The sequence below is a fragment of the Etheostoma spectabile genome, chromosome 5 (genome assembly GCF_008692095.1).
Source record: "Etheostoma spectabile isolate EspeVRDwgs_2016 chromosome 5, UIUC_Espe_1.0, whole genome shotgun sequence".
Classification (NCBI taxonomy): domain Eukaryota; kingdom Metazoa; phylum Chordata; class Actinopteri; order Perciformes; family Percidae; genus Etheostoma; species Etheostoma spectabile.
The window spans coordinates 32,394,711-32,422,006 of record NC_045737.1 but is presented as its reverse complement, the minus strand read 5'-3'; the positions used below and the strand labels follow the sequence as shown (position 1 = coordinate 32,422,006).

General features: G+C 46.3%; 1 long non-coding RNA gene across 1 annotated transcript; it reads left to right on the top strand.

Moving 5' to 3' along the window:
- LOC116690253 (uncharacterized) lies at nt 1-15,474 on the top strand. Its single transcript, XR_004332213.1, has 3 exons — nt 1-12; nt 6,245-6,256; nt 15,362-15,474. It is a non-coding gene; the product is annotated as an uncharacterized LOC116690253 (long non-coding RNA).
- The last annotated feature ends 11,822 nt before the right edge of the window (nt 15,475-27,296 follow it).

The window sequence follows — 27,296 nt, the reverse complement described above, 5'->3', positions numbered from 1 at the left end:
GTGAATTTTGCAGTAATGTACCTGTTGTAAGAGTAGTGCTGCTCAGTTACTACCGGCTCTACAAAGCAATTCAACCTGGTTTTCTTTTCCACAGACTGGCAACGTCTTTTGTGAGTTTGGCTACAGACTCAAAGACTAGAAACCAAAGGCAGCAGCGACAGTGCTTCTGCAGTGGTCACATGAGTGGCTTAGTACAAAGAAACCGATTAAGGATTCTACACCTACCTTCCCTTCCTGTCCTGTTTGGTCCTCCCCAACACTATTAATCCAAGGGACTCAGTCATTTATCTTTCTTCTCCTCACTCCTACAGTGTAGTTCTTTTGAGACACAAAGCCACAGGTAGGCTATTAGCGAGGCTTTGTGTTAATTATCCTGTGGCGTGCATGACAGAGGAGAGCCGGAAGATTGGCTAGAATCCATATCTTGCATTATTCATTGGATTACTTTGCCATATCAAAGACAATTATCACACAGTAGCATGTTTTTCTCTCCAAAACTTTGCGAGGCCGGCGTTCATAGAAGTTTGCCAATGCATTTCCCAGAGGAATCAAAGTGTTTTAAAGGTTTTTGTGCATGTGGAAAATTAAATATTAACAAAATGGAGATGTTTACAATTACATATCTTTTTAGTTCTTCCCCTTAACTGTCCAGTCACACTTGGTGTGTATTTGCTCTCCAAAAAGAGAACTACAAGGGGTGGTAAGGAAAATAAAGGGTTACACTTGAAGGTATCGTCATAAGAGTGACATGACTAATGACATAATGCTTCTTTTAATAAGTGTCATTTGTTTTTTTTAATGAAAAGTTATAGTTAGGGTTCATGTGTCATGTCTGTGTCATGTCACTCTTATGTAAATACCTTCAAATAAAGTGTTACCATATAAAGATGTGTACACTATGTTGAAATGTTGACACTGTACTATTTGGCATTTTATATACAGTAAATCTAAAATCTTTTTACATATAGCTGGCAAAACTATTTTAGCGAGCATTTAAAAGGAATAGTTTATTATTGGCTGTATCCACATATTTATTGATTGGTATTAATCCTTTCTCCTTATTCTTTCCAAACAGTTGAACTAGTCCCTTAATACTTTTTGTCTGAAACTTAAGACCTATCCATCATACCACCGTTCAACGTTTGTCACAGTGTGTGAAGGAAACGGCAGTTTTCAAGTGGAGTTTCTTGATTCTCTCCAAAATGAAAATGCATTTGATGAATTCATGCTATATAAAGTAGCTCGTCACACTTATATCGTAGATAGAGTATATCAATGTAAAACTAATGTTAAGTGAGTTCAGTTCCTAAATATTGGTGATATCTCTACAAACTTTAATCCATAGTGTCCCCTTGACCATGTCTAAGGATATTGGTACTTTGTTAGGACAAATTCAAATCAAATTGGCCTGTTGTGTAACAAGTGCAGTCCTCTTCAGAAACCTGTTGTTTTCTTGCCTTCTTACATCCATGACAATGAATGTCTCCTCGACCACTAGTCAATTCCTTTTTTTTTTTACTGTTGCTAGGATACATTTCTCAATACTTAGGTCACTTTTTCAATACTCGCAGCCACGCACAGCAGTTCATTTCACTATCAAAATGCACTAAAACCACCAAATCACTCCATGCGTGTCTCAAATCAACTCCTTCTCCCACAACACTAGCAAAGGTTGACAGCCAACAAACACTTTGTCACCCACAAAACAATGACCTAAACTACACTAACAACAGGTATCATTATACAATGTTGTCTGAGGAAAGACGAGGACAACTTTCTGGTGTTTAGGATTCACTGCAATATATGTTACTGGAATGAATCAGACATGATTCAGTACGCTTCAAGTAATTTGAGTAATTCCAAAATACACAAATTTGTATACACCATCCACTGAGACAGATACAATAGGAATGCTAATCTACTCGGTCTTCTGCATTTGGCCACAGGTTCTCATTCACATCCCATCGTATAACATCTAGGAAAGAGTCTTCTGGCATGCCTGATCCAACCCTGGCAATCTTCTGCTGATATTCCCAGGCGTCCATCTTTTATTGCTCCCAGGAGGGACATTTGATTATGTGAATGGTGGTCATAAACCGTCTACCTCCATGAGGAAAAGAATTCCTCTATGGGGAGGATGAATGGAGAGTAAGGTGGGAGGAAAAGTGAGACCATTCTGGGATGGGCTGCCAATGCAATGAGAGGCTCAGTGTTTTATGGCCCAATTAGTGTTTTTGGTAACAGCAGTCCATCAGTGGATATTGCTTGGCACATTGGGATGTTGGCGCCCCTCTGGCCCGGGCCATCCACTGTAGCTCTCTTCCCGATCACTTTCCTTCCTTGTCGCCGTTTTTTTGACCAAGTTGAAACCCGCCTCATCCACAAAAATCTAAATGTGGGGTGTTTGCCTGTCTTCAATCGCCATGACTCTCTAAGATAAAACCAGGCAATATAAGAGTTGGGCTATTGTAGTAGTACACATTACCTAAAATGTATGTCTTTGTGTGTGTTTGGTTTTGTTCAAAAACAGGTGTGTATTTTACAGTATAGTGATCATAACTGGACATACTGGTTCCTGAGTTGCCTGGTTCCTCTCAGAAGGCACAGTATACAACTGCTTCATCCTGACCTGATGTAGGACTCTAGAACTAGTAGTTATGCTGTCAATATTTTCAAAAGTAACAAATCTCATTGAGTTTTACGCAGTTGTTTCTGATGACCATATCAACGATGGCGGTTTCCTGCACATCTGGTAACGTGTCCTACGTCTCCCACCTGTGTGAGGTAGCCGTTGAGTCCTAAGCAGAAAAGCGAAAGCAATTACACACAAGTGGGTTTGCAGGTTTTGCTCTATTTCCTTCTGTAATGTGCGTCTCAGTCAGATGCCATGCAGAATACAAGTTACCTGTTGGTTTGCCGGAAAATAACAGATGCCACTGTTGAGCGTTGGAGATTTGGCTGCACTCTCTGACCAGCCTCTCTCACTGAGACACCATGATTGATCACATGATCAATAACAGTAGCTCTAATCTCATCTGAGACTTCAGCTCTTCATCTTCCTTTTCTTCTTCCACCACCACGCATATGAATTCCTCGCCCACTCCCAGCCACTCTTCTTTCTCTTTCAGCCACTTCTCCATCTCTGGCTGGGTCCATGTTTACGTCCCAATACAAAACTATTCAGAGGTCTCCTTTTGTAATGAAATTGAAAGAGTAACGCCTGTGTAGGTGTTCAGCCATAATGAGAATCAGCTGTGGTTGGTCCAATTGTCAAGTTGTTTCCATAGCATTTTATCATTTTATTGTTTTGAACTGTTTAGAACTTAAACAGTATGTTAGCATGCGCAAATTAGCCTCTCATTTTGTGCCAAAGCAATGATAAATTATCCCCAGTTTAGCCCACATATACTTCTGTTGTGCTCACACTAAGTATTGACAAATGCCCTAGCAACTGTAAAAACATGTAATAGCAGCAATAAGTTTACCCATATTGATCCTTAACACTATTGCCACGCATATGCAAAACATCAGACATCTCTCAAAGTTACTGAAACCTTTTTATTGTGCTTTCAAGGCTGGAACGGGCTAATCTCATGTGTGCCTGATTTTAAAAAAGAATGACTAGTAAAAGGCCGTACCTGTATAACAGCTCATGAATATGTCCTCCATGGCCTGTCTTTGTCACTTACCTGTCATTCTGATTGTGTGAGGGCTTATGTGGCCGATATCCGTGACAACACGTGGGTGAGTGTCTGTTTGTCTCTTTGTATTGATTCTGATTAGACGTGGCAGCCTGTAATTAGAACCTGAGGTTCCAAACATGTGCGATCAGTGCGTGGCCATGCAGCGGGCCTTTCAAGTCGGTGTATGGGTACCACAACTATTCAAGATACCATATTTGTGTATGTAACATCTTGCACATGTTCGTCACTAATGAGTGTTGCATGACTGCAAAAAGACCACTGATTAAACGTCACACTCTGACCCACTGATTAATGAGTTTTGCAGGGTAAGCGAGAGTTGTGTGGAGGCAACTAACAATACCTTTTAAACTCCTTAACCTATTCTTACATCATTTTGTGTGTGTGTGTGTGTGTGTGTGTGTGTGTGTGTGTGGTTAGGGTTGTCAACAAAACCAGGTGTAACTTCAAGTCAATGAAAGGGTTAGAATAAAGTTGTCACATCCAAATTACACAAACACGTCCAGCGTCACAGACTTTGATGACATTATCATTAATTCATGGACAGAAAAACTTTTGAGAAATGGTTAATCAAAATTTTGAGAAATGGTTAATCATTTACAATCATTTTTGAAGTAAAAAATACCTTATTTTTGCTTGTTCCTTTGTCATATGGGATCATAAACTTAATAGAATTGGGGTAAATCAACAATTTTATAACATCACCATGGGCTGTAGGAAATCTTAACAGGCATTTTCACTATTTTCTGAAGTTTAATAGACAAACGTTTAATTGCTTGATTGACAAAATGGCAGGTTAATCATCAAACTAATGGTCAGTGCAGCCCTTCTTTTATGCACTCAGGGCTGTAAAATTAAACTCCTTGAGTGCTCTCTGAGTATTTGACAGTGACCCAAATGCCGACCAAAAGCAGTACATTTGTTCATACATCACCAGCATTACAAGTGAAAACAACGCTGTCACAAAACGTGTTCTGTGCACCAGCCATCAGCAGTTTGTCAGCATAACCGAATGGAAATGAATATTTGATGAAAAGTTAATTCCCTAGGCGATGCTAGACTACAAAAAAAAAGTCATTCTGTAGCAGAACAGAGACAGGAACACATTAAAATGGCGTCACCCTCTGAATCTACTTCTCATCTCAGAGTATTACAGTATTTTCTATATGCTGCAGGCGGTTGGGCGTGGAGCCAATACTAATCAGACAGGTGGATGGACACTAGGAGTTCCTCTGGTAATAATGTAGTCTTTTTTTTCTCGTCTCCTGCCGACATACATAGTCTATATGGTGATTATTACATTTCCTTCGTTTTATCACCGCAGTATCGGTTGTCTCTGGAATATGATTCAGTATTTGTTGAGGTGATGCCTAGGGCTGCATACCTTTTGAGTATCAACTAAAATAGCATAGAATATCAAAAACATATCTAAATATCTTAAGTAACGTTTACATGCCCTGTCAGATTTGTTTGTCATATATTATTCTGTGATCAAATAGGCTATGTATCTATTAATGTAAATTATACATGTATATATGACTGTGTATGATACACAATAGTATTCACTGTAGCATTGAATGGAAATGTCCTTAATCTAATGTAGTAATGTAGAAATAGTATTGTTTTGGTCTAGTAGGGATCTTATTAGAACTGTTTGAAAATCATTCAAAGCATATTTAGTCTTAGTTATGCCTAACGGTAGGCTATGTTTTTTTTTAATTAATTAATCATTGGAACTGGACATAGGTGATGCATGGAATTGACAACTCTTGATCATCTGTTTGGGCAGAGACCCTGGTGACCAATGGCATTGCTTGAATTGTTTTAATTGGACTGGTGATGCATTTTAACTGTTGATTTGCTGCGCAGAAAACCAATCATCTCCTCCTTTGTTCTGCCGCATTGCATGCCAAGTCTTTTTTCTTTCAAATTGAGTAGCTCATTTTCTGTATTGTTTTTGAACAACATAAAAAATAATGAACGTCTCTGCTTTAAGCACAATAATCACATCCCTTTGTACTAATGCAAACTCCGTGATGCCCTGTGATGAGACCTGTTACACAGTCTTCACTCAACTGAATTAGATATTGACAAAGTAGTCACTCTTCATTAGTGTTCATCCTGCCAGCTTACTTTAAAGGTCCAGTGTGTAATGTGAATAGCATACTAAAATCAATAAAGTTGTCCTTTATCAGCAGTAGTTGTCCTTTATCAGAAGTATTCCTATTGGCTTGACAATTTCCATGTCCATTTTCATGAACTGGGGTAGACGCTCCATATTCATGCGCCATCTTGATATACGTTAGCCGTTAAGGGACATACAGGTTATACTGCTCCGGCTTTTGCGTTTTCGCTGTCACAAGATAAACTCACAGGTGCTGCTAATCCGCTAATGGGTATCGTCGCTTCCTGGCACCGGCAAGTTTGAAGAAGGAAACATGGAGGAGTATACGTTTTTGAAATCCAAATTTCAGGAACAGTTTTCTTCTTTGCCGGGAAAAAGAAAATAGGTGAGCAAAATACTGGCTTTTTGAAGCGTGAAGGCTACCGTAGCTGTAATACGTACTTGGAACTGCGGGATGCGACAGAGTTGATGGGAGAAATTCCTACACATTGGACCTTTAAAGGTACTCTAAACGATGTTGGGTGGTGTTACTTCTTGTTGACATTCAAAGTATTTTCAAACAAAATGAGACTAGTTTGCCCCTCTCTCCTCCTCATCCCGTCCCGTGCTTCATTGCACTAACTCAGTGCTTCTCAAATAGTGGGGCGCCCCAAAGGGGGCGTGGTGCGATACCTGGGGGGGCGCGTGTGACCCTGGGGAACAGGCTTTTTTTTTTGGCCGTACTAGTATAAAGTGTAATTGCGCATCCACTACAGTAGGCGGCAGTGGCGCTCTCATTGTTACTTCTGTCACGTTTGCGACAGTGCAACATTTTACGACTTACAAGACAACAGGTTTGCCTTGGTTAGCAGTGTTGAGTCAACAGAAAGCTCCGACTGCATTCTGTCTATAGCCTCCTATATTCAACATAACAAACCCCAACATGTAAATGTGCTGTATTTATAGAGCGCTTTTCCAGTCTTAACAACTGCTCAAAGCGCTTTTACATCTACAGGGAACATTCACCATTCACACACATTCATACACTGTGGCCGGGGCTGCCGTACAAGGTGCCACCTGCTCATCAGATTAACATTCATACACATTCACATGCCGATGCGCAGCACCGGGGGCAACTCGGGGTTCAGTGTCTTGCCCAAGGACACTTCGACAATGACTGCAGGGGTGGGGATCGAACCACCAACCTTCCGAGTGGCAGACAACCGCTCTACCACTGAGCCACAGCCGCCCACAAAAAACATGAAAAAGTTTTTAACAGGGATGAAAAGAAAAGCGGAGAGAGACAAAGATAATGAGACAAAAGAAAGTCACCCGAAAGCTAAGACGAGGAAATACGACGAAGCGTATTTAGCGCTTGGCTTCACTGTGACTACAGTTGGAGAAGAGGAAAGACCGGTGTGTTTGCTGTGTCTAAAAATGCTCGCAGCGGACAGCACAAAGCCAAATAAATTAGCGCGTCACTTAAATACGTTGCAGCTTCACCAGACAAGCCAACTTCATTTCAAGAGATGCAAGTAGCATGCTTCAAGTGGAGTTAAAGGAGGAATTCACTAAGCTTTCAGACTGTTTCAGAAAGATGCTTGATGCAAATGATGATTACATGCTTGGACTGGAAGCAGACATTAAGACTGAGGAGAAGGAAGCAGGTCTTGATGAACAGCTAAAGGCCGACGTAAACAGAGCTGTAACGGAAGGTGAAGCGAAGTTGGTGGAAATAAGAGACATTGTTCAAACAAACCTGTGGTCGAGGTATGGAAGAAGTGAACTTCTTGGGGCAATTCTGGAGGCAGAAAAAGCCAATGAGAAAGCGGCTGATGTACCTGTGGAAAGTGCCAATTTAGAGGGCTATGAAGTGCACCTCGCTCTCGTGGGAAACAGAAGAAAAGAGGCCATCTCAGCAATGTTAACATGGGAGAGATGGATCCCTGTTGAATTAAAGGATGAATTATATGGAAGAGTCAAGGATGTAAGAGCATCTCACAACAGGCTTGAGTTAAGGAAAGCTGAATTTGTCACTGCACGGACTATCAATGTGCAAGGCACAGGAGTGAAACCATTACCCCAATCGGCAACAGCCACACCGATATTGAGAATCAAGCCAACCTCTCTACCTATCTTCAATGGAACCAAGAGAGAATATCACAGATGGAGGATAGACTGGGAAAGCCTGCAGAGGCAGGGAGAGCCATCCGGATCAACTGAAGTTAAGAAAATTCAACTCTTGGAGAGCGTGGATGACAAAATCTCAAGAGACCTCAGACTTTCAACCTACACCACTGCTAATGACATGTTCAGAGTCCTGGAGAACAGATATGGCAACAAATCAACCATCATAGTAGAAATCCTGGAAGAGCTTGAGAAGATGCCACATGTGAAAGGGAACCAGCCAAGAAAAGTCATTGACCTCATACAGACAGTGGAGAAGGCCCTGGCAGACCTCACAGAGTTAGGAATCTCTGGAGCCATAAAGAACCCACTGGTAATTAAAACCATTGAAAGCAAGTTGCCTGACTTTATTAAAAGAGACTGGGTGATATTCATGGTCGAACCCAGAAACAATGTCACATCAGACAACCACTTTGACATGCTCTTGAAGTTCCTGAAGGGTCAAGAAGAAAAACTAGAGAGACTTGAACAGCTCAGAACTGTGGAGAAGTTGGATAAATCAGATCGGTCAGAGAAGAAGTATGACAGAAAGATTGCCTTAACAAGAACCACAAAGAAAGAAGAGTTTGGTGAGGTGTGTGGTGTCTGTGGTGATAGTGGGCACAACAACAAGATTTCTTTCTGTAGAAAGTTCAAAAGACTTCAGCTACCTGAAAAGAAAGCTGTACTGAGAAAGCTGGGAGCATGCAGAAAATGTCTCGGATGCCATGATGCAGATGGATACTGCAGAGACACTTTCCTATGCAGGAATGAAGACTGTAAAAGGGAAGGTGGTGCCCCGGACCACCATTTCTTTCTCTGCCCAAAAGGAGAAGTCAGAAGAGGTGAAAAGAGAGAGAGTGCAAGAAACAGCAAAGGTGAAACCAAACTAACAGAGGAACAAGAGGGATTCTTGTCTGAACTTTCTCCAGAAATGGCAGATCGATGCAGAAAGGCTTTCACCAACACCAGCAAAACTGCAGGGACATCCGATGCTTCAGGCCAGTCTGAGCTACTGCAAAGATATGGACTCCCTGAACTTCCTGTCATCATGATGTTGATGCAAGTCACTGCAAATGCAGGGCAGAAGATTGGGACTTTAATGACCTTGCTTCAGATACAAACTACATAACCCATAAGGCTGCAGAAAGACTGAGGTTAAGACATGAGAAGATAACTTTAGTTTTGCATGGAGTTGGTGGTATGACCATGAAGGTGAGAACACAAAGGTATCTCCTGAAAGTTAGAGTCAAGACACTTAAAGGAACAGAGAGAGCTCATGAAATGGTCTGCTACGGCTTGGACGAAATTGCCAGAGTGCATCAAGTAATTAAACCAGAAAAGTTGAAAAAGATTTTCCCAGGAGTCCCCAATCACGCCGATAAGCCCCTAGAGTTTTTTCAGCGAAAACGTGCTGAATATTGCCAACAGTCATCCCGCTTTGTGAAGGATACTTCACAAAGTGAGTGGGGGGCGCGAATAGTTTTCTTCTTGCTAGGGGGGGCGTAACAGAAAATAATTGAGAAGCACTGCACTAACTGAAGGCTCCGGTCTCTTGCTACGCCCTGTTTACTCGGGTTCAAGGCAACACAGAAGCGTGTTTTCCTTTGGTCCCTACCTTGAAGCAGAGCCTAGGGCCTCAAAACAATGTAGCATTGCTAGCCTCCGCTGTCTCCGCCATGGCCACCACATCAGGGACACTTCTCCTCCGAGCTAGTCCCGGTGGCCCAGCGCAACATCTGGCTCCACGTCGCAGCTACCCAAGGAGGTCAGACGCAAGCTCCTGTATGGCCCTACAGCTCCAGATGGACTATATGAGCCACGTCCCACCTTCATCAGGCGACCGAGGAAGGCAGCCCCCCCCACCACAGCACCGTCGCCACAACAACAGCAATAAGAGGAGATGCCGCTCAGCCTCTGCTGCGGCTGCGCCCTCTTAGGCTTTGACCTCCACTCCTCCACCCGGCCACCCTCTTCCACAGCTGAGCCGGCTCCACCTGACCGGCAAGCTTCCCTGGGCTGGAAGACCATGATGGCAGCCCCTACATGGTCCACCCCCCGAGCCACCAAGCAAGCAAGGGCGATGGTGGCAATGACGGGACGCGGGGAAAGCCTGTCTCACCACGGTTGAGAGCTGGAACCACAACGGCCCTTTTTTTCATAGCCCTACCACGGGCTGGGCAACACAATCCAACAACTTGCTCAGCGGCCGAGTGGACTCTACGCTCCTTGCTGGCAGTGTCAGTAAACAACACACATACATGCTCATGCCCACTGTCATAGCATAGCATAGCACAGTGCAGCATGAAAAAACCTGCCACATATGGATTTATGGATGTCAAAGCTTATCACATTCTACACACTCCAGTTCGCTTCTTCTCAAGAAGAGGCTGCGCTTCAAACTATGGAAGTTCTACAACACCTGCAGACAGACCTACAGACATTGGGATTTGCCATAAACTGGCAGAAGCGCTCACTGGTCCCCGCATAAACGATGGTTTATCCGGGGTTGGACATGAACTCAATTGTCATGAGAGCCAAGCTGTCAGCTCCAAGGCGGGACGTCCTGAACTCTCTACTGTCTTGCACCACGCCACATGGTGTCAGCGCTGTCTGTGATGCGTCTCCTGGGCATGATGTCTGCCAGTCTCATGGTAGTCCCTCTAGGTCTCCTCCACGTGAGAAAAATCTAGAGATGGTTCCATTTTCAGCACCTTGATACTGTAGTGGGGGATGCTGACCATCCCTCCTTCTCTTCAGTCAGACTTAACATACTGGGGAAACCCCTGGATCCCGTCAACCAGGGTTTCCCATGGGCAAAATGACATCATATGTGACAGTGTTCACAGACGTGTTCCTTACCGGCTGGGGAGGGAAGTGCAAATCACAGGCGGTGGGAGGGGAATGGACACCTCCCCCTGTCCCCCACATTAACTGCCAGGAGCTCTCCAAGGTGCTGAAAGTGTTGAAACACTTCACCCCAGTGATAGTGGGGCGGCATGTCATCATGAGGACAGACAACGTCACAGCGGCAGCATACATAAAACGTCAAGGCGGCGTGAGCTTGGCCCGGCTATTAGAAATAGCCAAGAGCCTTCCGCTGTGGCCCCACAGTCATCTGTTGTCCCTCAAAGCGGCTTACATCCCCGGGGTTTTGAACCAGGTGCCAGACCTAATGTCGAAGGAATCCCACTATTGTTAGAGGGATATTATAGAAGCTATACAGCAGGTTCTATACAGTGGATCTGTTCGCCTCGTGAGAAAACACAGTTGTGGTTTTCCTTGAACACACTGGGCAATCTACCCCTCGGGGTTGCTGCCTTCTCCCAATGTCCCCCCTGCCCCTCGTATTAACTTATCTCCAGACATTAGCTGTTAATGATTTGCCTCCATCTATAGGCAAACCCAGATGCAGCAGCCATCTCATCCTGCCTGGGGAGAGGAAGGTTTTTGCGCATCCCCTGGTGAAGCATTTTTTGAAGGGGGTCAGACAACAGAAACCCGCCATGCTGTCTTTCACACCCCAATGGGACTTAGCTCTGGTGCTCCAAGCCCTGGGGAAACCTCTTTTTGAGCTTCTGGCACAAGCTTCTCTCAGGCTGACGTTAGCTAAGAAAGTGAGTGATACATGTGCACCGTCAGTTCCACCGTCCTGCCTCTCCATTTGAGGTTTTCCCCCCTGCTTTGCATGTGTTTACGCACAGTGGACATCAGGAAAACACAGCTTTTTGTACATGATAGGGGACACTCACAAGGAGCAGCCTTTTCAAAATGGCGTCCGTCTCACTGGCTGTGAGAGGCTATCAGCCAGGCTTGTAACACAGGGAGCCCCAAGGCGTACGAGCGCATTCTTCTGCATGACAGTAGCCGACATCTGTGAGGTGGCTTCCTAGGCATCCCGTTGCCCATTCATCCTGTTCTATGTAAATGGACTGTTCTTACATAGCGCTTTTCTAGTCTTAATGACTACTCAAAGCGCTTTTACATAGTACAGGAACCATTCACACACATTTATAACAGTGACCGCTCTACCACTGAGCAGTTGCCTGCCACAGCCGCCCCTATATCTGCATGATATGTCTGAGCACTCCTCCCATGACTCACTCGGTCCTATCCACACTTAACAACAAATGATGCGCTGTTGTATTTGGGTTTTTCCTGCTGTCCTCATCCCTTCTGCACTGGCTGGCTGAGTGGAACATGGGTGTCCCCTAATTGTTAAGTCATGATACACTTATCGCTAATCATGCACTCCCTCCATCATGACTTGGGGCAGGAAAGAAAATCTTCATGACTGCGCAAACATGTAGGGATAAACCCATTCGCTATAGCCTTAGAGGACTGCGCCTATACTCATAGAATCTGGAGTTACAATACGTAACTATTGCCATCTCACATACATTTTTTACATCATGCTTTAGTTTATGTTAAGACCGCTCATGACACAATAAAATAACTGGGTCTGGGTCTCAAAACTCCAGGGCTGATTTTGTACTCCAGTTCAGCCAAGCCCGTCTGATAATAATTCATTTTAGTATGTAGCCTAGGCTACACGGATGCAAATGCTAATTCAGCCCCAAGTCCACCAGCAGTCAGTTTTATCCAGCGATGGACTTGATAAAGCCTACTGGACCTAAAGTCAAGCCCAAATGACATATTTCTGAAGATGAATGGTGTCCCACAGGGCCTGGTCATCTTACATGCCAAATAGTTCTGTCCAAGGGATAAAACTTGGCATCAAATTACTATCAGTGATGACAATGATATTTTGCTTCTCCTGTAACAGAACTGACAATCAGTGGTCTACAGTGAATGTCATTGATGTCGTGCATCCATCGCAGGTAAGCCATTTATTTACACCATTTGTTCCCGCTGTGTTGCCTGTGCTAGTATAGGATACAAATTTTATGCAGCTGTTTCTGCGACCCTGTAGATGTGCTCCTGCAGATGTGCACCGGTTGTTTGGCCGCTATGGCATGCTGTCGTTCACTGCTGTATCCGGTGGCCTATTTAAAACATTTTACAGTCTTGATAGTGCCTCTCAAACTTAAGAAATGTAAAACAGGAATCAATAGGCACTGGGAGAGGAAAGCAGACAATAGTTTTCATTATTGAACTAACAGAAATTGTTACTGACTGATAAGAGTCCCTATCAACAACACAATATATATTCTGTAAACTAAATCAATCAAAATCTATCCAATTAAATAAAAATAGAAATATGACTAGGCCTTTATGAATCCATTTTTTTAATCCAACATCCAAACCAATCAGCTCTGGGATCAGTGAATTGTAAAATGCATATCTGAATACAAAAGTATATTAGAGTGCTCAAGAGCTTCCGTTGTTACTAACGCAACCGATCCCCGTCAATGAAGTTAAAGGTGGAGAAATTGAGTGTTATTGTCTCTGCAGCAAAGGGTGAAATCAGTTTTTCTATAGATTGGAAATCGAATGGATGAGTGTTCCCTTTTAGGAGAAATACATCTGTTCCTTTGCCCACAAATAGATTTTTCAGGCTGTCAGTGTTATCATATTGTGCCTGACGTGATCGTGTAAATGGATGGAATTCCGAGAGAGAAATAATCCTAAAGTAAATCTGGCCTAATCCCCCTAAAATGACTGGAAAGGAATCATTGATAAGCGGTAGCCATAAAGGAAAGTAGATAAGCCCTGTATCTAAAAAGACTGTAACAGCCCCTTATCAGTGGTGTTATAAAACTAAAATGGCTTCTTATCAGTTCTCCACTGTTTAATGGCACTCAGCGCAAGGTGAATAGAGAGGGACAATATAGCAGTCCTGAATGAACAATGAATGTAAAGGACACAGAAAAACTCGGATTCTGTGATTGTATGTGTATGGTGTTTAGGCTGTGCATGTGTGTGTGTGTTTGCATAGAAAGATATTAATGTAAATTCAAGCCTGAGTGGCTTTTGGTAAAGTGATCAATTAAGAAAAAGGAACTTGGAAAATTGGAAGAGAAGTGACAAGCAGAAAAGCACATTGTTTTAAATCCCAATACATGTTACTGTATGTTCACGTTACATACAGTAACGTGAACATTGAAAGAAGATTGATGTTCATGCAATTTTCTATGTGGATACAGACATTGGCAGCAAAATGACATCTCACCGGTGGTATTCCCTGCCAATGTTTACACCAACAGGGAAATTTCCCTTGAGCATTTGGTTATCTACAAGTCTTTGAGGCCCACACAGTGGCAATAATATGGTCTGTTGTGGCCCTAGGCAAGAATTCCTCAAAAACCAGAGTTCGTCACCATTATGTTGTAAACTAGAAATGCTGCTTACGGACCTTGGCTACGGCAAATGCTGCTACTTTGTCCCACCAGGTCTGAAGACGGACTCCCCAGCAGTTGCCTGGCTTGCCCGTTGACAAGCTGCGGCTCTGGACAACCATTCGTTCATGTTTATTGTCCCCATGGGGAAATTAGGTTGCAAGAAAAAATTCTATCACGTGGTATTTAAAACATTAGGACAGACAAGGCAAGGAAGAAGTAAAACCATAACACGTATACATTGCCACTCGTCATATAGACCGGACCACTATGGGGGGGGGGTGGGGGGGAGAGTGTTCAAGACCAGCTGGGAGAAAAGAGAAAAAAAAAAAAAATAAACCTATTATTGTACAAGGCAAGGCAGCATTATTTGTGTAGCACATTTCAGCAACAGGGCAATTCAAAGTGCTTTACATTAAACCAGTTAAACAGATAAAACACAAGTATACACAGTTAAAAATAAAAACATTAAGACAGATAAAACCCTAATCCTAACCCATTTGAGACTACCTTCATACAATTTAAGTGCCACCTTTCGTGATCACCCTCAGTGTCACTACCCTTCACAACTCTATTTTTAGAGACGTTACCTTTCATCTCCTTTGAAGACCTTACAAGACCTTCATTATTAAAGAGGTTGATGGCCGGTGGAACAAAGTAGAGCCTGGATCTGTTTTTTTGGTAAACTTTTCGAGCACAGTATCGTCGTCCTGAGGGTAGTAGTTCAACTGAGGAGGCTGGGGGGGGGGGGCTTCTGATTGCCCACAATGCTATTTGCCTTTCTCAGTATTCTGTTTTTATATAAACTTTCATACTTGGGAATGGAATACCCGATAGTTTGCTGGAAGTTATTATTATTTTTCTAATGTACTTTCTTTTTTTGTTTAAGGGACTGCGCTTTACTAAAATCAATAAAAATCTCCTTTGTTTTAGAGGTATTTAAGATAAGGTTTGACTTCTCACACCAATCAGTAAAAAAGTCAAGAACATTCCCATGCTCCTCTTCCTTGTCATATAGGAGACTAACCACAGGAGACAATCTGTGCAATTGAAAAATCCCAATGAAGTTAAATCCATACCTATCAGACAAGACCTCCACAAAAATTAGGGGTGGGAAAAATAATCGTTCCTTAGATGCATCGCGATGTTCTCTAGAACGATTCGATGCTCGATTCTGATAAGTTAATAATTGATTAAAAAAGAATTGTTGATTTTTATTTGAAAGTTCTCCAGACAAATACAAATCAGAAAACACAGTGACTGAAAGAGGATGGGATAATGGACTAAGAGTTTAGGCAAGAGTGCAGAAAAAAAATATACGCAAAAATAAAAGATCTTTTATATTTGTATCATTATTTATAAAGAACAATACACATTAATTAACATTTCTGTAAATGGCTAATTTTCAACCATAGTCCTTTGGCCAGATGATTTTAGACCATGGAAGGAAGAAGCAACAAAGCAAAATTTAATAAGACACACATATATATTTATATATATATATATATATAATATATATATATATATATATATAAGACATACATAAAATAATTAGGCAAAACACATATAGGACGTTCATCTACTAGTTGCATGTTTAAGACTTGGAATGACTACAGAATAAAAACCTCAGTAGACAAAACACTATATATATATATATATATATAATATATATATATATATATATTATATATATATATATACATATATTTATGTGTCAGAATCTAAGCTTTGTCTAGCAGCTTTGTCTGGGGGAAGCAAACTATGAGTAACAAAATCTGATTTATATGTATATTTTTAAACTCATGCATGGAAATGTACATAAAAAAAATAGTTGCATCGAGATGCATGGATAATGGGTTTAGAATCAAATCGTTGGCCTCTGAATCAAATCGAATTGTCAGGTACCAAGCGATTCCCGCCCCTAACAAAAATGGAAAACCATCCGATTTGCAAAAGGTCGGTAAATCATCATCTGCCGCGCTGTTGTACTGGATTCAATTATACTACAGAGGTGTTCCTGTTATTGTGTCCACCCTGTGTAGAAAACAGCAGGTCAGCAGAGGGATAATCTACTTTGTAGTTTTCACTTCGCTGCTGCAGCTGTTACTAAAAGCCCTCCATATCACAGCTGAATAAGTGTTCACAGTCCTAATGTGGCTTTGTCTCTTCTTCATTACCCATCGATGTGTCGATGGTTAATTAGCTGAAAGACTTTCACTACAGCCTGAGACGAAATTATCATTGGTTAATTTCATCAATCAAACACCTAATTGCCTGCGAGTTTAACTACGGCACAGGAGTGCCAGTGGCTGTGTTTTGATATTGCTCGTGATAATCACACTATCAGCCTCTTGACAGATGTTTGACAGTGTTGTTACAGGTTCCCTGAAGTACCCGAAACTAGAGTGCATGATCAGAGAGAAGAGGAAGTGGAGTGTAAAATCCCCCACACAAACACACACTTACCACATCATCCTTTTTTTTTTCTCCAACTCCCACCTCTATCGTGCTCAATCTCTGTCTCTCCCTGCTGGTGACTGATTATTTTGGATGGCAAAACTGTCATTATTCTTCCCTACCAGGGAAAGGGAACATCAGGTTGCATATATGAATATTATGCATGCGTTTCTCTACAATGGCCAATCTTAATCCAGGTCCACAATGACTAATGCTTAAATTGAACTCATGCATTATAATTCCTGTTTATTCACTGCATCTTGAAAAGAGAAATTCTCAGCGATGAATCGGCTCCACTCCTTTCTAATATCGGGACCAGCATGGTAACTTTCCCATTTTCTCCTCAGTAATGTGCAAAAAAAACTGTTGGCTGCCTCTACACAGCTCCCACACTGCTGCTGTTAGTCTCCCACAATGGGGGAGAAATCTTCAACAAGAGACTTATGGGTGCCCTGGAAGTCCAGACACCATATTGGATTATCTGATTGCCTGTGGTTTTAATTTTGCATTATAGGGGATTTACTAGCAAGGATTTCATCAGTGACAGCATTTGCTTATGATATTATGACTCTGTATGCCGCCTGTTTGATATACATGTCACACAGGAGGGATGGTATTGAGCCTGAATGTATTTGCTCATAATTATGCAGCAAATTCTCACTTCAGCATGAAGACGTTGTCGTTGTGTTTTTGCACATGACAGTGGATTATGTTTATAATACTGACATGTACATTTCTGCGTAGCCTTCTTTTTGCATCTTGTTCCTTTCAGAGATCTCTCACACTTTAAGTTTATGAGTTTTGGGCTTTATTCTAGTGTTGTGCAAGAAATCATGTGGGACAGGACCCCATTTAGGGTCCCAAGTAAAGTCTGAGGGGGTCAAACATGATTAAAAGGATAAGAAATTAAAAAGTATATAATTCTATGATTTTTTAGTTTACTTTTTTTTTAAATATAGGTTTAGGTAGGTTTATTACAGAAGAGGATTAGGGCCACTGGTGAAAAATTTATGCAAGTTCTGATTTTTTCTCAGAATTCTGACTTTATTCTCAGAAAAAAGTCAGAATTCTGACTTTATTCTCAGAAAAAAGTCAGAATTCAGAGAAAAAAGTTAGAATTCTGACTTTTTTCTCAGAATTCTGACTTTAATCTCAAAATTAAAAAAAGTCAGAATGTGTCCGGGTTCTCGGCAGTAAGTCGGACTCGTTCCAGGTGAGGGTTGGCCTCCACCAGGGCTGCGCTTTGTCACCAATCCTGTTTGTAATATTTATGGACAGGATATCGAGGCGTAGTCGGGGCGGGGAGGGGTTGCAGTTCGGGGGGCTCAGGATCTCATCACTGCTGTTTGCAGATGATGTAGTCCTGATGGCGTCATCGGTCTGTGACCTTCAGCACTCACTGGATCGGTTCGCAGCCGAGTGTGAAGCGGCTGGGATGAGGATCAGCACCTCTAAATCTGAGACCATGGTTCTCAGCAGGAAACCGATGGAGTGTTTTCTTCGGGTAGGGGGTGAGTCCTTACCCCAAGTGAAGGAGTTTAAATACCTTGGGGTCTTGTTCGCGAGTGAAGGGACAGTGGAGTGGGAGACTGGTCTGAGGATCGGAGCAGCGGGTGCGGTATTACATTCCGTTTATCGCACCGTTGTGACAAAAAGAGAGCTGAGCCAGAAGGCAAAGCTCTCGATCTACCGGTCAGTTTTCGTTACTACCCTCACCTATGGTCATGAAGGCTGGGTCATGACCGAAAGAGTGAGATCCAGGGTACAAGCGGCCAAAATGGGTTCCTCAGGAGGGTGGCTGGCGTCTCCCTTAGAGATAGGGTGAGAAGCTCAGTCATCTGAGAGGAGCTCGGAGTAGAGCCGCTGCTCCTTCGCGTCCCGATGCCCGAACCACCTCAAATGGCTCCTTTGCGTCGAAAGGAGCCAGTTGGCTAGGATGGCTCCTGGGCGCCTCCCTAGGGAGGTGTTTCAGGCATGTCCAGCTGGGAGGAGGCCTCGGGGAGGACCCAGGACTAGGTGGAGGGATTATATCTCCAACCTGCCCTGGGAACGCCTCGGGATCCCCCAGTCGGAGCTGGTTGATGTGGCTCGGGAAAGGGAAGTTTGGGGTCCTCTGCTGGAGCTGCTGCCCCCGCGACCGGATGAGCGGTCGAAGATGGATGGATGGATGGATGGATGGATGGATGGATGGATGGTAATATTGACAGTCTATGCTTATAACTCAGGTCCACGCTAAGCCGTAACCTGTGATAAGAGGTCACAAGTAGATTACTTTTTAAGGCTTCACAAGACAAAACAGTTGGGAACCACAGTCTGTCTTTGGTGAATATTGCGCAGAAATAATCTAATAGTTTTGTATTTGTTTTTTGCATAGATTATTCTTTCTTTCTATGTAGATATGTTTCCTTTTCATACATCATCCAGCCCAGCTTGCTATCTAGACTTTAACATAGTTAATGGGGTAGTTAATAGTTCCAAAATCCTTCTTCACTGTACAAAAAAGTGCGGCAGCAGTCTGTCATGGTGCATTGTGCTAAAGTCACGATGGCATGCTGAGTGTGAAGAGAGGGATGAAGGGCTGGGGGAAATGGAACCACACCTTTTATGTTCTGGGGTGAGCAGCAGTGAGGAGAAAATAGAGAGAGATTCAGAAAATACTCAACTAGTAGTGTTTCTTTCACTTCATCATCCTGCAGAGACTTTCCCACTGGATACAGATGCATGTTAGATTTAAGTCAGACTGTCTTGATTGTGTTTAAAGGTGTGATGACATAATACAATATACTGGACACTGGCTTTTTATTAAGAAAGAGAGGTCAACCAAACATTAAAACTCAATGGCAACTTTTCACATCCTACACAGTCCACTGGCGGTGCTTCTTAATACGCCGGCACAATATGTGATATGCAACAATGTTGCTGAATATTGCAATAATGATATGATTCTGCTGCTTTCCGTATTCTGCTTCAATAACAGACTTAACACTTAATTTAAAAACAAACAAACAGAAAATCATCTCCAACATTCTTGTTCTGAACAAATTGAATATTGAATTGAAAATAAAAGGCCGCACTAAAAGAGATAAACAGTTCATTTTAAAAGTGGATTTTTCTGCTGATATTGTCTTTCAGCTAACAGAAAACAAATCTCAGGTTCTTTCACGACATAGTTACCGCACCGGATGATAACACAATGACGATTTAAAAAATGATGTTTTGTGCAGCCCTACTACTTTAATCATCTTTTAAATGTGTGTGTGTGTGTGTGTGTGTGTGTGCTTGCATGTCCTTGTGTTGAATACTGATATCATTTCTCTTCTGTTCTTTCCACTCCCTCATGAACTCATTTACCCTCCTCTTCATTGTCTTCCTTCCCTATCCCTGTGTCTAACTGTCTTTTAGTTTGAAGCCTTTTGATAGCAGAAATGTTAATTCTGCACACAGCTCCCGGCCACCCACCTGCTACAAAAGTGTGCGTGACATGTTTGGAGGATTACTGCGGCAGAGTTTATTGCAGAGAGGTGTGGCGAAAAACCAGAGCGACCTTTGAGCTTTTCTCCTACTCAATTAGAAAACCGTAAGTCCTTTCTCTGATTACATTGCCTGTGTAAGAATTCATTATCACACCTTTCCCCCATCTTCCTCCCTCTCCTCTTCTGCTACTGACAGTTGGAAAAAAGAACGTGATTTGACAGTGATCTGCAAAGCGAGGGCAGAAGGCAAAGAAAGTTGTTAGCGGGGAGTTGGGTGGCAGTCATCTGTGATTCTGGTTGGATGCGGGCGGAGGAAGGACGCCTGAGATAAGAGGCGATGCAATCTCCGAAGTGAATACATTAAAATCTGAAGCACTTTGATGAAAGTTGTCAGAAGCTATGAAATACATAACAATGAACAATCCGGCAGTTGCGGCTTCTTTGTTCTGTTTATCAGAACAGATCCATAAACAAAAGCATGGTGACTGTTGATGGTGTTATTTGTGAAGAATCTTTTTTAGAGCGATGAAAACAGGCATTCCTGCTGAGTGATTTCTGTGTTTTCGGAGGGGTGTAGTTGACCCTCTGCTGCTATTTCGAGTGAAATGACGACAAGTTGCCGGTTGCAGATACACTATAACTCCTTTTCGTTGAACTGTGACATCATAATGTCCTGCAAAACACTTTTCTGGCCCTTTTTCAACACCTCTACTCAGGAAAAGAACAGAAAACATTTGGTCAAATACTAAATTGGTGACAATAATCTTGGGTGCCCTACTCGAAACTGAGGTGATTGTACAGATTTGTGTTACGGGGAAGGACGGACCCAAACGCACAGCTCAAAGTAAGGTTATTTATTAAGGGGAAAGAGAGGGAAAGGGGAGTGGGAGGACGGAGGAGCGAGACCCGGGGATGGAGCCAGGGAACCAGTGAGGGCAGAGGGATGTGCAGGGAATGCCGGGTTGAGTCCTGAGGGGGGCCGGAGCGAAGGCAGGGAAGGAGGATGGCGAAACGGGAGAGGCAGGGGCTAGTCCGGGGAGTAGGTGGCTGAGGAGAAGGCATTGGGGGTTCGGAGACTGACGCGTTGCAGCAGATAGGATGGGTGAAGGGGGGCGCCGAGGAGGAGGACCAGGAGGGGAGCCAGGACCAGCTGACCGGAGTGGAACTGAGGATGGAAAGACAAGAGAGGTAGTACAGGGAGTTACAGCAAAAGAACAAGTTCTATACGCCTTAAAGCAGTCGGTTCTAGGAGTTCACCCAGGTAGTAGCGACGACGATCAGGTGAAGACTGGAGTGAAGAGCCGGAGTAGATATACTGGTGGTGATGATGAGGGCCCAGACAGGTGTGGAAAGGGCGGGAGCGAGAGCAGGCTGGCAGGTGTGGAGAATGAGCCGGTTGATTGTACACAGGAAGCAGGTGGTGGGCGGTCAGCTGGCATTGAGATGAGGAGAGGGAAAAACAAAACAACAAACAGCAGGCAGAGAAGCGGGAACAAAGGCAGAAAGAAAAAACAAAAACACAAATCAAATAAAAGACAGACTCACGGTCAGCCGGGCCCCACACAACAGTACCCCCTCCTCAACGGACGCCCCCAGGCGGACCACCAGGCTTGCCAGGTGGCCCTGTAGAAATCATCCGGGAGAGTGCGGTCCAGGTTTTGGCTGGCCGGGACCCAGGATGCGTTCCTCCGGTCCGTAGCCGGCCCAGTCCACCAAGTACCGATAACCCGACCCTACGTCGCACGTCGAGGAGGCGGCGTACCGTGTAGGCCGGGTGGCCGTCGATCAGCCGCGGAGGGGTGAGCTGCCACTGGGACGGAGAGCGCGCCTGGTGGAGACGGTTTGATCCGGGAACGTGGAAGACAGGATGGACCTTGAGATGGGACGGTAATGTGAGCCTCACAGCATGGGGTTAGCACAGCCTCGACCTGTAGGGACCCACGAACCTCGGCGTGAGCTTCTTGGATGTTGTTGCAGCGGGAGGTCCTGGAGGGACAGCCACACCCTTTGGCCGGGCTGGTAGGCCGGGCTGGTCTTCGGTGGCGGTCGGCCAGGCGTCTGTTGCGGGAGACGTCCGTTGCAGCGCGGCCTGGCCTCCCTCCATACGCGTCTACACCGCCGTAGTGTGCCTGGACTGACGGGACCGCTACTTCCTTCTCCAGGGCCGGGAAGAGCGGGGTTGAAACCCCAGAGCGCACTTGAAGGGGGACATCCCAGTGGCAGCGCGGGGCAGGGAATTGTGGGCGTATTCGATCCATGGGAGGTGGGCACTCCAGGAAGAGGGACACGGTACGCCACCCCACCTGAGGGCTGCTCCCGGTCCTGGTTGGCCCGGGCTCGGTCTGCACCGTTGGTTTGCGGATGGTGTCCGGAACGACAGGCTGCCGTAGCACCCAGGGCTTGACAGAAGGATTTCCAGGCTTGGGAGGTGAACTGGGGTCCCCGGTCGACACGATGTCTTGGGGTATGCCATGGAGCCGGAAGACGTGGAGGACGAGAATCTTGGGGGTTTCTCCAACGCCGTGGGAAGCTTGGCAGGGGTATGAAGTGCCTGACTTGGAGAAGCGGTCCACCACTGTCAGGATAACGTGTTGCCCTGGAATTCGGCAACCCGTGACGAAGTCCAGGGCGATGTGGGACCAAGGCCGACGGGGATGGTGGGGGGCGAGTAGACCGGCGGGCCGTTGATGGGATGGTTTAGGGCCGGGCACACACCTCGCAGGGGCGGCCACGAAGTCCCGGCGGGTCCCTTCTCCGCTGTGTCCCACCAAAGCGTTGGCGGTAGCAGGAACAGCGTGCGGGCCCGGCCGGGATGGCAGCTAAAGCGGGAGGCGTGGCCCACTGCGGCCTGGGAACGGGCTCCGGGAGGGACGTAGAGTCGGTCTGCCGGTCCGGTACCAGGGTCGGGGTGCGGTGGTCTGGGCACGGCGGACGGTGGACTCCACTTCCCAAACCAGGGAGGGCCGCCAGGCAGGAGCGAGGAAGGATGAAGTCAGGCGGGCTCTCAGGATCATCAGGGGCGTGGAGGCGAGACAAGGCGTCCGGTTTGGTGTTTCTGGGTCCGGGACGATAGGACAGAGAGAATTCAAAACGGGCAAAGAAAAGGGCCCACCTGGCTTGCCGGGAATTGAGTCTCTGGGCGGAGTGAAGGTAGGAAAGGTTCTTGTGGTCAGTCCAGATGATGAAAGGCTGCTGGGCACCCTCCAGCCAGTGCCTCCATTCCTCCAACGCCAGCTTGACGGCCAGGAGCTCCCGGTCCCCCACACTGTAATTCTGTTCTGTGGGAGAGAGGCGTTTGGAAAAAAAGGCACAGGGGTGAAGCTTATGGTCGGAGGGTGAACGCTGGGACAGAGTGGCTCCCACCCCCGAACTAGAGGCGTCTACCTCCACCACGAACTGGAGGGAGGGGTCGGGATTGGAGAGGACAGGGGCGGTGGTGAACAAGGACTTAAGACGTGCGAAGGCTGCAGCGGCCTCGGGGGACCAAACAAACGAAACAGACGGGGGGGTGAGGCGAGTGAGGGGCGGCTACGGAGCTGTAGTGGCGAATGAAACGCCTGAAATTGGCGAAACCCAGGAAACGCTGCAACTGCTTAACAGAGGGGGGGGACGGGCCGTCCACTACAGCTTTGATTTTGTCGGGGTCGGCACGTAGCCGCCCGCCTTCAATGATAAAACCGGAAAGTGAACGGAGGGGACGCTGAACTCACACTTCTCTGCTTTGACGTATAACCGATTTTCCATGAGCCGCTGCAGCACTAACCGACATGTTCGGTGTGTTGGACTGGTCGCGGGAGAAGATCAGAATATCGTCCAGGTAAACCCAAACACGAAGCGGTGGAGGTAGTCACGGAGCACATCGTTTTACCATGGCCTGAAACACAGCAGGGGCGTTAGTGAGACCAAAAGGCATAACCAAATACTCGTAGTGACCTAAAAGGCGTGTTAAACGCCGTTTTCCACTCGTCCCCCTCCCGGATCCGGACTAGGTGGTAGGCGTTTCTGAGATCGAGCTTAGTAAGACGGCGGACCGGGAGAGGGACTCGTGTACGGAATCCATAAGGGGCAACGGGTACTTGTTTCTGACGGTTATGGCGTTGAGCCCCCGGTAATCGATGCAGGGACGGAGGGTCTTGTCCTTCTTGGCTACAAAGAAGAAGCCGGCGCCCAAGGGGGATGAGGAAGGGCGGATGATGCCGGCGGCGAGGGATTCTCTGATGTACTGCTCCATAGCCTCTCTCTCCGGACCCGGACAGCTTGAACAAAAGGCCACTGGGCAGGGGAGCGTCCGGGAGAAGGGCTATGGAGCAGTCATAGGGGGGTGGGGGGGCAAGGACATGGCCTGGTCCCTACTGAACACCAAGGCCAGGTCGTGGTATTCAGCAGGGACCAGAGACAGGTCTGGGGGTTTGGGAGGTGGTGTGTCAGCATCGAACGTCTTACCGGTGGCTCGGGCGGCTTTAAAAGGCAGCTGGAATGACATTCGGTGCTCCAGTTTTCTGATCTTCCCCCGCGCCCAGTCCACATTAGGGTTGTGAGTTTTGAGCCAGGGAGTCCGAGTACTACAGGGTAGTGGGGGAGGAGATGAGGTGGAGTGAGAACGCTCGTGGTGGTTGCCGAGGTCAGGAGGTCTAGTGGGGGGTGCAGTGAGTGACGGTGGCCAGGTTCTGACGTTGAGGCTGGTGGCGCGGAGGGGTGTGTCGAGAGGAACGGGGGAATGCTGAGTTGACGGGCTAGCTCTACATCAATGAAGCTCTCGTCGGCTCCGGAATCGACTAGCGCCCCCAGAGGAACGGACCACGTGCGCCAGGACAGGGAAACGTCAAGCATAAGCGATGTGGGGAGTGGTACGGCTCGCCAGAGCACCCACCGCTACTGGCGAGCCTGGTCTTTGGCCGCACTGGGCAGGTGGAGAGGAAGTGGCCCGATAAGCCACAGTATAGACACAAACCAAGCGGCGGCGGCGTTCGCGTTCCTCTGGGTCAGGTGGCTTTACCTAGCTGCATGGGTTCGGACGGTCGGGGAAACCGGCCGTGCCGGAGGAGCGGTGGGGCGTAGCTGGGAAGGCAGGGAGCAGAGACCCTAGGCGTGGCGGACTAGGCCGGGCAGAGGTCGAGCCGCGATGGTGGCGTTTCTCGGTCCCTCTCCCGGAGGCGGTTATCCAGGTTTGGTGGCTACACCGATCAGGCTATCCAGGTCTTCCGGCTCGTCCCTGGTGGCCAAAGGTCCTTCACCGGTCCCGAGGCCACCAGGAACAAGCTGCGGAGAGCCCTGTTGTTCCACCCACCCTGCGGCCAGGATGCGGAAGTCAACGGAGTACTCCGCGACGCTACGGTCTCCCTGACGGAGAGACATCAGGCGAGAGCTTTTCTCCAAACCCTGTACGGGCTGGTCAAAAAACCCTCCTCATCTCCTCCTCAAAGGAGGGATATGAGACAAGGAGCTCGGGCCTCGCCTGTCTCACCGCCGTGAACCAAGAGAGCGCGCGGTCACGGAGCAGCCCAGCCACAAAAACACACCCTGGCCTCGTCGGAGTGGAAAGTTACTGGCTGTCTGCTGAACACCAGGGAGCACTGCACTAGGAAACCCTCGCACGTCCCCAGCACACCGGAGAACTTTTCGGGTGGAGAGACCGGAGTTCAAAAAGGGGGTGACGGAGCTGAATTACCGAGGTGGAGCGGTAGGGGGTACGGGCGGAGAAGACGGGGCTAACTGGTGCTGGGGCAAAAGCGAGAGTTGAAGGATCAGGGGAAGTGATCTGCCTGCCTAGCGCTGTACCTCCTCAGTAAGGAGCGAAGCGCCTCGGCCATAGCCGTAAGGCATAGGCATGATGCCGAGCATAGCCCCCCCGGGAGCCACAGCGAAGGATAAATCGGGCGGGGAAGGCGAAGGATTGCGGGTTGGGAAGAGCCGGCTGGGTCCATAGCTGACCTGATCGTACTGTTACGGGGGAAGACGGACCCAAACGCACAGCTCAAAGTAAGGTTATTTATTAAGGGAAGAGAGGGAAAGGGAGTGGGAGGACGGAGGAGCGAGACCCGGGGATGGGAGCCAGGGAACCAGTGAGGGCAGATGGATGTGCAGGGAATGCCGGGGTTGAGTCCTGAGGGGCCGGGAGCGAAGGCAGGGGAAAGGGGGATGGCGAAACGGGAGAGGCAGGAGGGCGAGTCCGGGAGTTTGGTGGCTGAGGAGAAGGCAGTGGGGTCGAGACTGACGCGTTGCAGCAGATAGGAGGGTGAAGGGGGCGCCGAGGGAGGAGGACCAGGAGGGGAGCCAGGAGCCAGCTGACCGGAGTGGAACTGAGGATGGAAAAGACAAGAGAGGTAAGTACAGGAGTTAACATGCAAACAGACAAGTTTCTACGCCTTAAGCAGTCGGTACTAGGAGTTCCCCCCAGGTAGTAGCGACGACGATCAGGTGAAGACTGGAGTGAAGAGCCGGAGTAGATATACTGGTGGTGATGATGATGGCAGACAGGTGTGGAAGGCGGGAGCGAGAGCAGGCTGGCAGGTGTGGAGAATGAGCCGGTTGATTGTACACAGGAAGCAGTGTGTGGCGGTCAGCTGGCATTGGAGATGAGGGAGGGAAAAAAACAAACAACAAACAGCAGGCAGAGAAGCGGGAACAAAGGCAGAAAGAAAAAACAAAACACAAAATCAAAAAAGGACAGACTCACGGTCCCGCCGGGCCCCACCACAACAGATTTGTGTACTGCTAGGATGAAGATGTGTGTGAAGCATCGATATCTCGCCAAAAATACACTTAATATCTTTTTATTAAACTGCTTAAAAGTCTTTACTACAAATTATGCAACTCTAGACAGACATGGATGCTGCAACTTGACTGGTTGGTGGAGGGTTGGTGGAGGCATACAGGCTATAATTGTAATTCTCTCTCTCTCCCCCTCTCTCTCACTCTCTCTCTCTCGACCAGGATCATTGGCTGCCCTCTCCCTTCCCTGGAGAATTATAACTAGCCCATACTAAAAGATCCATCTCACCCTGGACACTCTGTTCGAACTACTGCAGGCGTTTTAGGATGATTAAAACACAGATTAACAGTTTTTATCCAAAAGCCAAAACTGCACTTAACACTA